At 48.1% G+C, this 14,264-nt stretch overlaps 1 protein-coding gene across 8 annotated transcripts in view; it reads right to left on the bottom strand.

Annotated features, from left to right (window-relative positions):
• Positions 1-13,817, bottom strand: part of CHD9 (chromodomain helicase DNA binding protein 9) — a 218,217-nt gene extending 204,400 nt beyond the window's left edge. For all 8 annotated transcript variants that reach the window (XM_011220466.3, XM_034638811.1, XM_034638810.1 and 5 more), the window contains exon 1: positions 13,717-13,817. The gene's annotated coding sequence lies outside the window, so the exon portion shown is untranslated. The remainder of the gene's footprint in view (positions 1-13,716) is intronic.
• Positions 13,818-14,264: the final 447 nt, after the last annotated feature.

Raw genomic sequence — 14,264 nt, 5'->3', positions numbered from 1 at the left:
CAATTTTTTTTCTTTTAAAAGACTATTATGGGTTTCCTTTCCAAAGTGGAACTGCAGGGATGGAAAAATGAGTTTTAGTTGCTATGGAAATAGGAGTTGGCTGGAGCCTGCAGGAGCAGCAGCTGGAATAGAACAAGTGGCCAGGAACCTGGCCCTGTGACAGAGGGGCTTCCGGCTGGGGATAAGACAACAACAGGCTTTAGCAGGAGGAGGAGGGGGAGGAGAGGAGGGAGAAACAGAGGAGACAGAGACTGTGTCTCCAGACCCTGCAGCCTATGAGTTCTGCAGAAATGTGGAGTGACAGAGAACTGGGTGTGTGTTTCATGTGCATCCCCACAGGCCAAAAACAACAAAGAAGCAAAATAAATCACTGCCTGAGAAAGAACAGAGTTTCACCAGGGAGACTCTGAGATCAAGACAGCTCTAAGACAATTGAATGACAGACAGACCGAGAAGAGGCCTGCTATTTCAAAGACTTCCAGCGGGTGAGGAAATGCCTGAGTAGGGACTGGCCCTCGCACTCTGTGCTCCCTCACCTTTTGTCCTCACACAACTCCTCAAATTGAAACTGATGTGGGCCAGAAACACAGCCAACAAAATCCCCGCGGGGTTAGTTAAGACTGTGGGGGTGGGCAAGCTGGTTGTTCTGTTTCATCTGCATTTCTGGGGGACTGTTTCTGTTCCAGGTAGAAAGTCTGCAGGACCAAGGGGCTTGGAGGTCTTCTAGCCTGAGGCTTCGAAGGGGTCTGAATGTTCTCAGCATCACGTGCTGGGCAAATGCTTTGATTACGCTTAGGGTGACTTCAGGCCTTTGCTGGATCCCTCAGCAGGGCCTACCTGGAGGAATATTATGCTATCCCCATTCCTACACCAGTAAGAGGAACTGCCGAGCCCCTTTCCTCCCATCATGGTGGGGTTGAGTGGACAGGGGGAACTCACATTGATGAAGGGGCTCAAAGTGAGCCCTTTAACACTATATAATTCTATCACTGTCTATATATGTTGCCCCTGAGAAACACTGAGAGGACCATACAGTTTAAGCTGACCACCATTCTGGTATCTCCCCGCTGAGCTGGGAGCCCGACATGGGCCTCGATCCCAGGACCTGGAGATTGTGACTTGAGCCAAAGGCTCCCCACCCAGGCGCCCCTCGTTTTTCATATATCAAGACCCTCAAAAAGTGGAAGCAAGCATCAAAGAAGAATACTTGGTAATAAACTGAACCGAGGAGGTGAAAGACTTGTACACAGAAAACTGCAAAATGTTGCTGAAAGAAATGAAAGAAGATACAAATAAATGGAAAGACATCCCATGTTCATAGATTGGGAAGCTTAACATTAAGATGTCAATACTACTCAAAGTGATCTATAGATTCAATGCAATTTCTATCAAAATGCCAATGATGTTTTTTTCAGAAACAGAAAAATTCATACTAAAATTCATAAGGAATCTCAAGAAACCCCAAATAGCCAAAACAACCTTGAAAAAGAAGAACAAAGCAGGAGGACTCGAACTTTCTGATTTCAAAGCTTAGAACAAAGGTACAATAATCAAAACAGTGTGCTACTAGTACATAAGCAGACATTTAGACCAACAGAATAAAAAGCCCAGAAATCAACCCTCACATGTATGGTCGAATTATTGTCAACAGGGGGCCAAAAATATTCAATGAGGAAAGGATAGTCTTTTCAACAAATGGTGTTGGGAGAATTGGATATCCACATGCAAAAGAATGAAACTGGGTACTTACTTTATACCATATACAAACATTACCTAAAATGGATCAAAGACCTACACATAAAATCTAAAACTTATAGACTCCTATGAGAAAATGTAGAGTAAAAGCCTCATGACATTGGATTTGACAACCATTTCCTGCAGATGACACCAAAAACACAGGCAACAAAAGAAAAAGAGACAAAATGAACTTCATCAAAATTAAAAACTTTTGTGTATCAAAGGACAGTATCAACAGAGTGAAAAGACGGGATGGGAGAAAACACTTGCAAATCACATATCTGATAAGAGATGAATATCCATCGTGTATAAAGAACTTCTACAACTCAACAGAAAAAAAACAAAAACACAGAACTCCACCTCATTAAAAAAAAAAAAAATGAGCAAAGGACTTAACAGACATTACTCCAAAGAAGATATACAAATGGGGGCACCTGGGTGGCTCAGTTGGTTAAGCATCTGCCTTCAGCTCAGGTCATGATCTCAGGGTCCTGCTCAGCAGGGAGCTTGCTTCTCCCCCTCCCCCTGCCTGCTGCTCGGCCTACCTGTGCACTCGCTCATGCTCTCTGACAAATAAATAAACAAAATCTTAAAAAAAAAAAAAAGAAGAAAAAGAAGAAGATATACAAATGGCCAATAAGCACATGAAAAGATGCTCAACATCATTAGTCATCAGGAAAACGGAAATGAAAACCACAATGAGATCCTATTAGAATGGCTATTATCAAAAAAAAAAAACAGAAAATAACAAATATTGACAAGGATGTGGAGAAATAGAAACCTTTGTGCATTGCTGGAGGGAATGTAAAATGGTATAGACACCGTGGAAATGGTATGGTAATTCCCCCCAAAATAAAATAATAGAATTACCTTATGATCCAGCAATTTTGCTCTGGATATACACCCAAAAGAATTGAAAGCAGGGATATTTGTACATTCATGCTCATCGCAGTATTATTCATGATGCAAAATGTGGGAGCAACCCAAGCGTCCACGGACAGATGAATGGATAAACCAGATGCCACATATACAAACATAATACTATTCCATCTTAAGGACATCCTGACACCTGCTACAACATGGATGAACCTTAGAGACATCATGCCAAGTGAAGCAAGCCTGTCACAAAAGAACAAATACTGCATGATGCCACGGGTACAGGGTACCCAGAGTAGTCAAAGTCATAGAGATGCAAAGTAGAAAGATGGGTGTCAGAAGCTCGAGGAAGAAGGGAATGGGGAGGAAATTAAAATTAAGCCAACAATTAAACTCATCGTTGCATGAGTTTAGGAAGATGAAAAAGTTCTAGAGATGGATGGTGGCAATGGTTGGCTATCCGACCATGTAAATGTACTTAACGTCACTGAACTATACAGTTTAAAATGGTTAAAATGGCCAATGTTACATCATGTATATTGTCCCATAATAAATATATATGTGAACCCCCCCTTCCCTACCATGGTATGACAAGTATGTATACACACACACACACCTATGTATGGCCAAGGATTACCCTCTCAACCTCTGAGAAGTTCTGCCCTCACACGCTGTGTCTGCCCGGTTAAGCCCAGTCAGCAGCCAGGATATGACCTTTCCCCTACTCCCTTTGTCTTGTCATAACTTACAGAGGTGCAAATAAGACCACAGGCTGGCGTGGGGAGCCCCCTGTGTGCAGGTGGGATAGAAAGATGAACGGAGATGAGGTCTGTTCGGAGAGGACAGTCCCCTTGCTCCGATGCAGGGTCTAAAGTGATAAGAGCTGTGAGGCAAGAGTGGGCACAGTGGGTGTGCTGGCAGTTGACAGGAAGAGAGGGGACTTCTGGCCTGGCTGTCAGGTGGTGTCACAGAGGAAGTGGTGTTTCGGAGAGCTTTGAAGGAATGAGGATGTGTGTCTGTGTGAACCGGCATAGGGTACGTTAGATGGGTTGCCTGGCTGGCTGGAGCGCGGTGTGACTGAGAGACAGAGGGCGGGAGACAATGCTGGTTCACCAGGAAGAGGAGGTGACCGGGGAGGAGGTGACAAGGTACAGGAATATGGGCCACACGAGCCTTGGTGTGTAACCTCCTGGAGCCGACCCAGAAGGAATGGGAATGTCAAACTAACAACAACGTCTAGGTACAGAGGACTCACGATGGGCATCTTACTCAACAACCCCACGTGCGAGGTAAGAGCATTAGCTCCAGTCTTGGCTGAGAAAACGGAGGCCCCAGTGGTTCAGCGCTTTGCCAAGAGCACAGCCAGGGCCAGTAAGTGGTGGAGCCGGGGCCATGAACCCCAAACTTGTGGGTCTCAAACTCTAACACCTACAAGAAATGCCACAGGGGCTAGTTAATGAACACAAATCCCATTCCGGGGCCGAAGATGGAATAATTGGAGCAAGAAGAGTAGGCAGTATTGGATTCTAAACCAGAGTATAAAATAAAACCCGTAAGTCCACACTATGAGGAGGAAAAAAAAGAGAGAGAGAGAGAGAGAGATGAATACATGGGAGAGAAGAGCCAAATCCTCCGTGCAGAAGAATTCCCGATAGAGGATGTGGATACGCTGCCCCAAAGAAGGGAGAACAGGACTTCCCAGTCCTTCAAACGCACGTGGCACGTATGGAACAGTACGGAATGGAGGAAACAGGGTAACGGGACAGTGGGGACCCCTGACAAACGCTACCACAGTCACGTGATGGAGCTCAAGGTCAACAGCTGGAGGTCGTGCTGACAACAGGGGTGCTTGCCATGATGTGATGAAAATGGCACTTTACCTCTGTGGCCTTTCTCCCCAAAACTCATAACCCCAGACCCGCCCTGAGGAAAATACCAGGCAGATTCCACTAGAGAGGTATCCTACAACATACCTGACCAGTACTCCTCAAAACTGGGAAGGTCATCAAAAACAAGGAAAATCTGCTAATCGTCCCAGCCAGCAGGAACCTGAGATGATGTGACACCAGATATTGGCGGAGGTCTTGGAATCGAGAAAGGACAGGAGGTAAACACTAAGAAAATTGGAATAAACTATGGACTTTGGTTACTAAGAATGTATTAATATTGGTTTGTTGATCGTAACAAATATACCATAGCACATTTGTTCATCTTAATGATAGGGGAAACTAGGTGTGGGGTATCCAGGAGTGGGGTATCCAGGAACTCTGTACTACCATCTCGATTTTTCTATAAATCTAAATTGGTCTAAAAAAAGTCTATTAAAAAATTGGGGCTCCTGGGTGGCTCAGTGGGTTAGGCGTCTGCCTTCAGCTCAGTTTATGATCCCAGGGTCCTGGGACTGAATCCCTGCATCAGGCTCCCTGCTCAGTGGGGAGTGTGCTTTTCCCTCCTCCCCGCTCCTCCTGTGCTCTCTCTTGCTATCTCTGTCTCTGTCTCAAATAAATAAATATCTTAAAAAAAAAAAAATCTCCTGGCTGACCCTCAAAAGCTGTGGCCCTCTGTTGTGCCTTTGCACAAGTGTATCAGAGTTGTGAATGAAGTGGGGGGGGCCCTCCTTGCCCGTTGACGAACTTAAAAGAAGCCGAAGATAGTGATATCTTCAGGGGTGGGGAAATAGTTCACATCAAGGATACCTTATGCCTCTTCATCGGACTCCCTGAGGCTAGGGATGGTGCCTTTCTCATCAGACTAGCAGCCTTCCTAGTATGAGAACTGGATCACCCCCCTCAGACTGGGCAGCCCAGCAGCCCCTGACGGCAGGCCCACTTTTCCTCTGGAAGATCTCAAGAAGGCCTCCTGCAGTGGCCCCAGGTGCCACGGATTCTCCGTACACATTTTTGTCTCCCTTTTAGGGAAGTTAAGGTTCTTCAGATGAGTGGGATGAGAGGCCCTGGACAAAATACTGATTTCTAAAAGCTGGCAAAATGTCAGCTTGGGGGCACCTGGGTGGCTCAGTCAGTTAAGCATCTGCCTTCAGCTCATGGGATCGAGTCCGACATCAGGCTCCCTGCTCAGTGGGGAGCCTGCTTTTCCCCTTGCCCCTCCCTCCCCACCCCCGACTGTGCTCACACACTTTTTCTTTCTCTCTCTCTTGCAAAAATAAATAATATCTTTAAAAAAAAAAAAGTTGGCTTGCTCTAAAATAATAGGTCTCCCAACACTCAGAGAAGCCTAATCAATGCTCATAATAGCAAACTCAATGATCTCGTGGGTTTGGTGCCCCAGCTGCCTCTCCGGGACCTGTGTGGCCCCGGGCACGGATAAGTGATAACAGTACTAACAGCGTAACACTGTGATCCTGCCAATTCTAGAACAGAGCTCAGCATCCCAGAACACCGCTTCTCCGTCACAAGAAGTTATTTCTGGAAGGTACACGGCAAGTCCCCCCCAAATGTGGGGAGAGTATATCAGCGGAATCCATGCACAGTATCTGTGATTACTGATCTGCAGAAGTTCTTAAGACAGGACAGGATGTGCTTCTGGACAAAGCAGGAAGAGCAAAGCCTGGAAATCAAATCAAGACTTGACAATGAGAAGAAAAAAAAAAAAAAAGGCCAATTGTATTAACATGAGCCGAAGGACTATTAGGTAGACAAAGATGGCAAAGTGCGAGGGGCTCAGCAAAAATGATACAAAAGAGAAGTCTTTGAGAGTCTATCTTATCTTCCATTGCCCAGAGCGGTGGGATTTCTGGAAACTCTGAGCATTACAGGCAGCTCAGAGGGCTGGTCAGAGCCTCCTGGAATACCCTCTTGATAAGGATTTTTTTAAAAATATTTTATTTACGTATTTGAGAGACAGAGAGGGAGAGGGAAAGAGATCACAAGCAGAGGGGAAGAGTAGAGGGAGACACAGACTCCCTGCTGAGCACGGAGCCCAGCGCAGGACTCAATCCCAGAACCCTGGGATCTGACCCGAGCCAAAGGCAGACACTTCACCAACTGAACCACCCAGGCGTCCTCCTGATAAGGATCTTAAGGTTGGTCCAGGGAGCAGCAGGAAGACAAAGATTTGGTCACTGATTTTAGTCACGTCTACCATGAGCACAGGGATGGGGGCTTAGGTCAGCAGAGCTGCGGCCGTGGACCCTTGTATCCCTCAGAGGATCTGAGTATCTTAGGCCATCCTGGCTATTAAAATCATTCATCTTGCTCACCTTGCCTTGGTTCCCTGAATACCAACCTTCTAACTAGAATTTGGCTTCCTAGGCAGCCTTCCCTACCGAGGAAAGAATGTGCTGACAGGCTGACATAAAGTTTTCAGGCCGCCTTGCAGTGCTTGTCCCATTGTGATTTAATATATTTGTGGTCTGGCTTCCCTACCAGGCTCCTGTGAATTTGGTTAGTCTGTCCCTTTCAGCCTGATTAGCTCCATGGGCACCAAGGAAGCTTCATCTTGGGCCAGCAAAGAATGAACGTGACCAGCATCCAGCCCCCCTCTCCACCCTCTCCACCCCACCCCCATGATGCTGGCCCTGGGGTGCTTTCTCTGAGTGACAGTCTCCCTCTGGACAACACGATTTAGCCGCTCTTTGCCTCGTCAATCACCCCAACCACAGCCTGAGCCCAGAATGAGCTGTAGGGGCCCTTAAAAAAAAAAAAAAAGGTACAGCAACAGAAACAACTTCATAAGTTCCGTGGGATACACAAGAACGAGGAAGAAAGGGGCGCTTTGCTTGGAGGAGGATGCTGAGAACACACGTTAGAATATAAGCAGAAGGAACTGGCAGTGTTTAATCTAGAACAGAGAAGATCCGGGAGGGCCAGCAGCTTCCCTGCCATCACATATCCGCAGGGCTGTAGGGAGGCAAAGGGGACAGATTTGTTCCCTGAGGCTCCAGAAGAAAGTATGACACCCAAGGGATGCCCGATTCAGGGAGACAGATTTCGGCTGGATGACAAAGAGGAAACTCTTACGGCTTCCTGAGCAGCAGTAAGTCAAAGAGCATCTCCACTTTTTTCTTCTTCATTTTTCTCTTGTCAAATTTGCGATAAGCAGTGTCATCCTGCCATTAAGAACACAAACTGTGGGGCGCCTGGGTGGCTCAGTCGGTTAGGCATCTGCTTTATGGCTCTGGTCATGATCCCGGGGTCTTGGGATCGAGCCCCACATCCTTGCGGCTCCCTGCTTGTCGGGGAGCCTGCTTCTCCCCTTCCCTCAGCCCCTCCCCCAGCTCATGCTCGCGTGTGCGCACTCGTTCTCTCTCTCTCTCTCACAAATAAATAAAATTAAAAAAAAAAAAAGAACACAAACTGTGGAGTAGGACAATCCGGGTTTACTTTCCAGTTCTGTCACTTACCGGCTCCATAACTTCGGGCAAGTTACTTAACTTCCCTATGACTGTTTTCTCAGTTAATAATAGTACCTATGTCAAGTAGGACTTAACCCATGCGACTGTGGTGAGGAATAATTAAATGATGCATGTCAGGGGGTTCGAATAACGTCAAGCACAGAGTAAGTGCTCAGTAAGTGGCAACTACCGTTTTTATCATATTCTCATATTACCTGTGTTATTTTTCATATTTTTCTTTAAGTAGACACATTATAGAAATGTATTTTATTTTATTATTTTTTAAAGGTTTTATTTATTTGAGAGACAAAGAGCATGAGCGGGGGGAGGGGGAGAAGCAGGCTCCCCGCTGAGCAGGGAGCCCCAAGGATGTGGGGCTCCATCCCAGGACCCCGGGATCACGACCTGAGCCAAAGGCAGATGCTTAACGAACTAAGCTGCCTGGGTGCCCCTGTAAATGTATTTTAAAGAAAACACTTGATATTACTACCACGAACGTGGAGTTAGAAACACTTGCCATGTATAGGTGGAAACTGTAAAAATAAACAAAACAATGTTCTTAAATTTAGCTGACCACTCTTGCCTGTTTCATGCCCTGAACTTCAGGACTGCTGTCTTTTCCATAAAAAAGGGAGACAAGCCAGTCTAGTACTTCACTGAGACCTCTTTTGTTGACTGTAGTCAGAAGAGAGTCTGGCAAGTTCCAGGAAGTACAAGGCCAGTGTGGCTGGAGCTTCTGGACCGGGGACAGACAGCAGCAGGCAGGATCAAAGAGACAGTTTACAAAGGGAATTCCTAGCCTAGTCTGAGACTTCATGTCCTTTAGCTCCGGTGACTCCTTCCACACCAAATCATCTCACAAGGTCGCCAGGGGTATGCGGCACACACTTAAAAAACCCAAATCAGAAACACTTTGTAGGGCACCCATGCTCGTCAGAGCCCCCACCAGAGGCCACCTGCAAACAGCTTCCAGTTGCACCTGCGGCCTCTTCTTCCTACCTGAAGGCATTTTCTGGCTGGGTGATGTGGACCACAGAGAGAGTGCAGAAGTGAGGAGGCCCAGGGTGCTTGGGTGACTCAGATGGTTAAGCGTCTGCCTTTGGCTCAGGTCATGATCTCCAGGTCCTGGGATTGAGGCTCATGTCGGGCTCCCGGCTCAGCAGGGATCCTGCTTCTCCCTCTCCCTCTCCCCCTGATTGTGCTCTTTCTGTCTTTCCCTCTCTCTCTTTAAAAAAAAAAAAACAAAGAAGAAAAAGAAGTGGGGAGGCCTTGAGGGAGGGAGGGAAATACCCCAGCTTCCTTGCCCCTTCACAGGACACACAATCTCTCCAAGGGTTCCCCAGTGAAACCGAGCCACTGCCCGGGTGCTAACTCACTTACCAACACATCCTTCACTGGTTTTCCTCCCTTCCCCAGGTCCACTTCACTCTCACTGCGCTCTTTGGGATCACTCCCCCAGTGAAGTCCTGACACCCAAATCCTTGTCTCACGATCTGGTTTTGGGGAAACCCCAACTATCACATAGTTCAAACTTCTAGCAATGGAATGAGGTGCCCAGTGAGTTCCATTTTATTGGGGGAACTCAAGAAATAGCTGAGAACAGTTGATGGGGATTCATGGGTCAGGTAAAGATTTTGCTAGATGGACATTTAGTATTCTTATGACCCTTAGGTCTCATGATAGCCCACGGGCCACAGCCCCCCAACCCACTGCCTGTTTTTGTGCAACTGTGAGCTAAGAATAGTTTTTACATTTTTAAATTTTTTAAAAAAAGATTTTCTTTATTTGAGAGAGAGAGTGCACAAACAGGGGGAGTGGCAGAAGGAGAGGGAGAAGCAGACTCCCCACTGAGCAAGGAACCCTATGCGGGGCTTGATCTCAGGACCCTGGGATCTTGACCTGAGCTGCAAAGCAGACGTCTAACCAGGCGCCCCACATTTTGAAATGGTTTTTAAAAATCAAAAGAAGAATAGCACTTTGTCACCCATTAAAATCATACGAAATCCAAATTTCAGTGTCCATAAATAAAGTTTTAAATAAAGTTTTATTGGAACACACTCATTTCCATACCTTCTAAGGCCGCTTTTCCTCTACAACCACAGAGGTGAGTAGATGCCAACTGAAAGCATATGGTCCACAAAGCTCAAAATATTTCCTATCAGGCCCTTTACAGAAAAATATTTGCTGACCCCTGCTTAAGATCATTGTCCTGCAAGAACAAGAGACAGATTGAGACCTGGCTGCCCTGTGAATGGGGAGACCCAATGCCAGACCTAGTATTTTGGGGGTAGTTTGGATCAGACCTTCGCATTTCCTTTTTCTACATCTTTGTGCCCACCCTCACTACTCCTTCTGCCCCTGCAGGCAACTGGGACTCTGTCACTAAGGCATTGACGGTTTCATACCAGGAATATTTTATAAGGGCAAGAGGATCTTTCTTTCTTTTCTTTTCTTTTCTTTTCTTTTCTTTTCTTTTCTTTTCTTTTCTTTTCTTTTCTTTCCCCTTCCTTCCTTCCTTCCTTTTCTTTCTTCTTTCTTTCTTTCACAGAGAGAGACAGTGAGAGACGGAACACAGCAAGAGGAGTGTGAGAGGGAGAAGAAGGCTTCCCTCCAAGCAGGGAGCCCGATCGAGGCTCAATCACAGGTCCCCAGGATCATGACCTAAGCTGAAGGCAGACGCTTCACAGCTGAGCCACCCAGGCGCCCCTTTGAGGACTTTTCTTCTCCATACTCTGTGCACCATCCCAAGTAGTTTCAGCCGTGCTCGATGGCTTCTGCAGCCACTTAGTCACTGATGCCTCCCCAAACCAAACCAAATCTCTAGCCCAGGACTGTGTCCTAAGATCACTGATCAATACTCAAATGTCTGTTCGGCATTAGATTAAGAGGGAGGTACTGGAGGTTGGTTTTGCTGCTTTCCAGCTGTGTAACTTTGGATAAGGTATTTATTTAACCACATAGGGCATCAATTTCATCAGCTGCGAGGGGGGGAAACCTTCCCGCCCAGGCTGCCAGGATTACTGTGCTAATCGATGAAATGAGAGCTGCCCACAAAACACAGTGCCACCTGGCCCCAGCCTCTGTCTTCAGCATATTATTATTATTATTATTATTACCACAATTATTGCACTTCTGCTCTCTTTGCCCACCACATTCCCTGCACACTGGCTCTCCTTGAGTTTCNTTTTTTTTTTTTTTAAAGATTTTATTTATTTATTTGACAGAGAGACAGCCAGCGAGAGAGGGAACACAGTAGGGGAGTGGGAGAGGAAGAAACAGGCTCCCAGCGGAGGAGCCCGATGTGGGACTTGATCCCGGGAAGGCCGGGATCACGCCCTGAGCCGAAGGCAGACGCTTAACGACTGCGCTACCCAGGCGCCCCCTCTCCTTGAGTTTCCTGACCTTGCCAAGCTCTTGGCGACCTCCGGGACTTTGCACATGCTACTTCCTCTGCCTGAAACACTTTTTCCTCATCCCACCCACTCTGTGCCTGGCCACTTCGAACTTTCTGACACCCAGTCTAAGGCAGGCCCCTCTGTATGCCTCTGCACCTCGATTCTTTCATTGCATGTGTGGTGAAGTCTAACGGCAGTCCATTCTCACTATTCGCAGCAGCTATGTTCTAGAAAGCTGCCATGAATATGGAATTAGCAAATACTGAACCATTGCTCCTAGAGGAAAAGCCTAAAGTTAGGTTTCTGGGAGCCTCTGGTCATATTTTTGTCAACAGATCAATACCTAACCTTGTATTATGTGTGTTTCTGTTTCAAGATACCTAATTTAATATACATTATTGATTCATTCATATTGAACTCACAGCCAAAACCATTACAACTAATGCCTGAACACAGCTTATCTAATATATATTTTCTCTCTAAGGTACATCACAACCTTCTTATGCTTAGAAGCACTAGTCAGCACTTGAACACGATGCTTGGGGTGATTTTAAACAGAGAAATCACCACCACCAACAAAAAAAGCACGGAAAATGCAGAAAGCATGGCACGAAATAGACCACACAAAGGACACCTGTTTACAGCATGAGAGCACCAGAAGGCAGAGTGTCGCCTTGTGTTGACCTCAGCTGGGAACATGCGTGCTGGGCAGCTCCAATTTTCGGCGACTCTGCCCATGTCCTCGCATGACCACGAAAGTGCTGTGGATGTCGATTGTAGGGTTGCACATACATTGTAGCGAGTAAGAGAACTTGCCACTACAAAATCTGCAAAAAAATGAGGATCCACTGTCCTTGTTCTCATGTGTCTCACTCACCGGAGTGTGAATTCACTGAGAGCCAGTTTACCTCTGTCTTACTCACCGTTTTATGTCCAGCATCTGGGAAACTGCCTGGCACATAGTAGGCTCTTAGTAAAGAATATATCGTGAATGAACGAATGAGTCAATTTAGTGAAAGTGCTTTGCTGGCAGCAATGACAGCTGTTGTTAATGGAAAATGCACCATGAGCTGCCCTGTGCTAAGTGTTTTCTCCACATTCTCTCAATGAGGCAAACAGCAGATTACTTCTACACATGGGCCCGAGAGTCAGATTGCCCGGAATCTGCCTCTTGTTAATTATGTAACCCTGAGCATGGTCCTTGACCTTCCTGAGGCCCAGCTTCTTCCACCCATATGGGGTAATTATAGGACTATCTTGTGGGCCGCGACAGGAGTCAAAATTGACAAGGCACAGAAAGCATTTAGCACAGCACCTGGCACGGGTCTACCCTCAGCAAACAGGGCCTTTAATTGTTAATAATTCCCACAACAACTCTAAGAGGGGTATACCATCATACCCATTTTGCAGGCCAGACATGGTTCCATGAATTCTTGATCTGGCTCCGGGGACTCCAAGCCCATGCTGGGAACCACTTTGCCTGTTACCTAAATACACGGGACCATTTTTACGACTTACAGGGGTGCTTGCCGTGCCTCCTCAGCTACCTTTACCAAAATGATGAGGGCAGCTCAGGAGTCTCCCCTCACATTCCCTCTCAGTGTCTTTCTGCTCCCTGCCCACTTCTGAGTTTAACCCTTTCAGAATCAGCCCTATTGGAGGGGAGGTGTTGGTGTTTTATCTTGGGTTTGACAGCTCAAAGGCAGAGATATTTCCTGCTTCAAAAGCAGGAAGGAGGAGGAGGAGAGGCGGGGGTGGGGGAGTGAGAGAAGAACAATCAGCATTTGGCGCTGTAACAAACGTCCTCGGGTTTTCTCCAACCTCACATCAAGGGTCCTCAAACTTGGCTGCTAGTTGCAATGCCCTGGGAAGCTTTTAAATATCCAAATGCCCAGGCCCCAACCCAGACCACTTACATTTGAGTCGGGGGGGGGAGTGTGGAACTGGGGGCACCAGCATTTTTTTAACGCTCCCCAAGTGATCCCAACGTGCAGCCAAGTTTGAGAATGGTGCTCTCTGGATCTTATCCGCACTCGGCTGCAAAGCTGTAGGCGCTCTGGGCGCCAGTAACTCTCTTCTCTCCTTTTCGGACCTGCTGTTCGGGGAATTCGGGCAAGCTTTCCGGAGGCACAGGCTAGCGGAGCACATCTGCGTGCCTGCGACCTGCTGTTCTGCTCTGCCCCTAGGCCCAGCTTGGAGACTGCGGGGCTCCGGGTCCCCTTAGGCAACGACACGTGTGGCCGCTCCGACTTCTCGGGTTCTGTGCGCGGAGCGCGCGCGGGGCTCGGCGGCCGCCGCGCTGCCCACCCCGACCGCTGAGGCTCGAAGGAAACGCCCGAGGCTCAGGAATCCTACCTTGGCTGCCGGCGCTGCCCTCCAGTCCCCGGAATCCTGGGGCTCAGGTTCGCTGCGCCGCCCGGCTCCGCCGTGGCTTTCGCCTGCACCGGAGAGGCGCGCCCTAGAGCGCAGGCGCCACCTAGCGGGCGCGCGGAGGCGGCGCGGGGGCCGGGGCCGGGAGGTGGGAGCGAGCGCGGCCCGGGCGGAAATGCAGCCGGCCTTCCCACGTGGGCGGCGGGCCCGCTTGCCCGCTAGCCCCGGGCGCCGGTCCCCGCCTCTCCGGGGCACCCTCCCTCCGCAGATGGGCGCTGGGGATCCGAACTCGCTGCAGTTCCTCGTGGGGGCGCGGAGGGCCAGCCAGGCCTTGGCTCCAGGCCTGGGAGCCAGCCTGGGATTTTCCTGGCTGCACTCAGGGATCTTTCTTTCCAGCCGACAGCTTTCGGTACATCCCAGTTTGGCACGGCCTCTTTCTGAAATCTGGGAGCCTCCGAAGACGCAAGGGACTGGGCTTCTCTCGAGCCCAAGGGAGGCCTTTCTCCTCCCACCAACCTTTTCTTCTTCTTGCC

Source organism: Ailuropoda melanoleuca, chromosome 12 (assembly GCF_002007445.2).
Source record: "Ailuropoda melanoleuca isolate Jingjing chromosome 12, ASM200744v2, whole genome shotgun sequence".
In the NCBI taxonomy this organism is placed as follows: Eukaryota; Metazoa; Chordata; class Mammalia; order Carnivora; family Ursidae; genus Ailuropoda; species Ailuropoda melanoleuca.
This window is presented reverse-complemented; position numbering and strand designations above follow the sequence as displayed.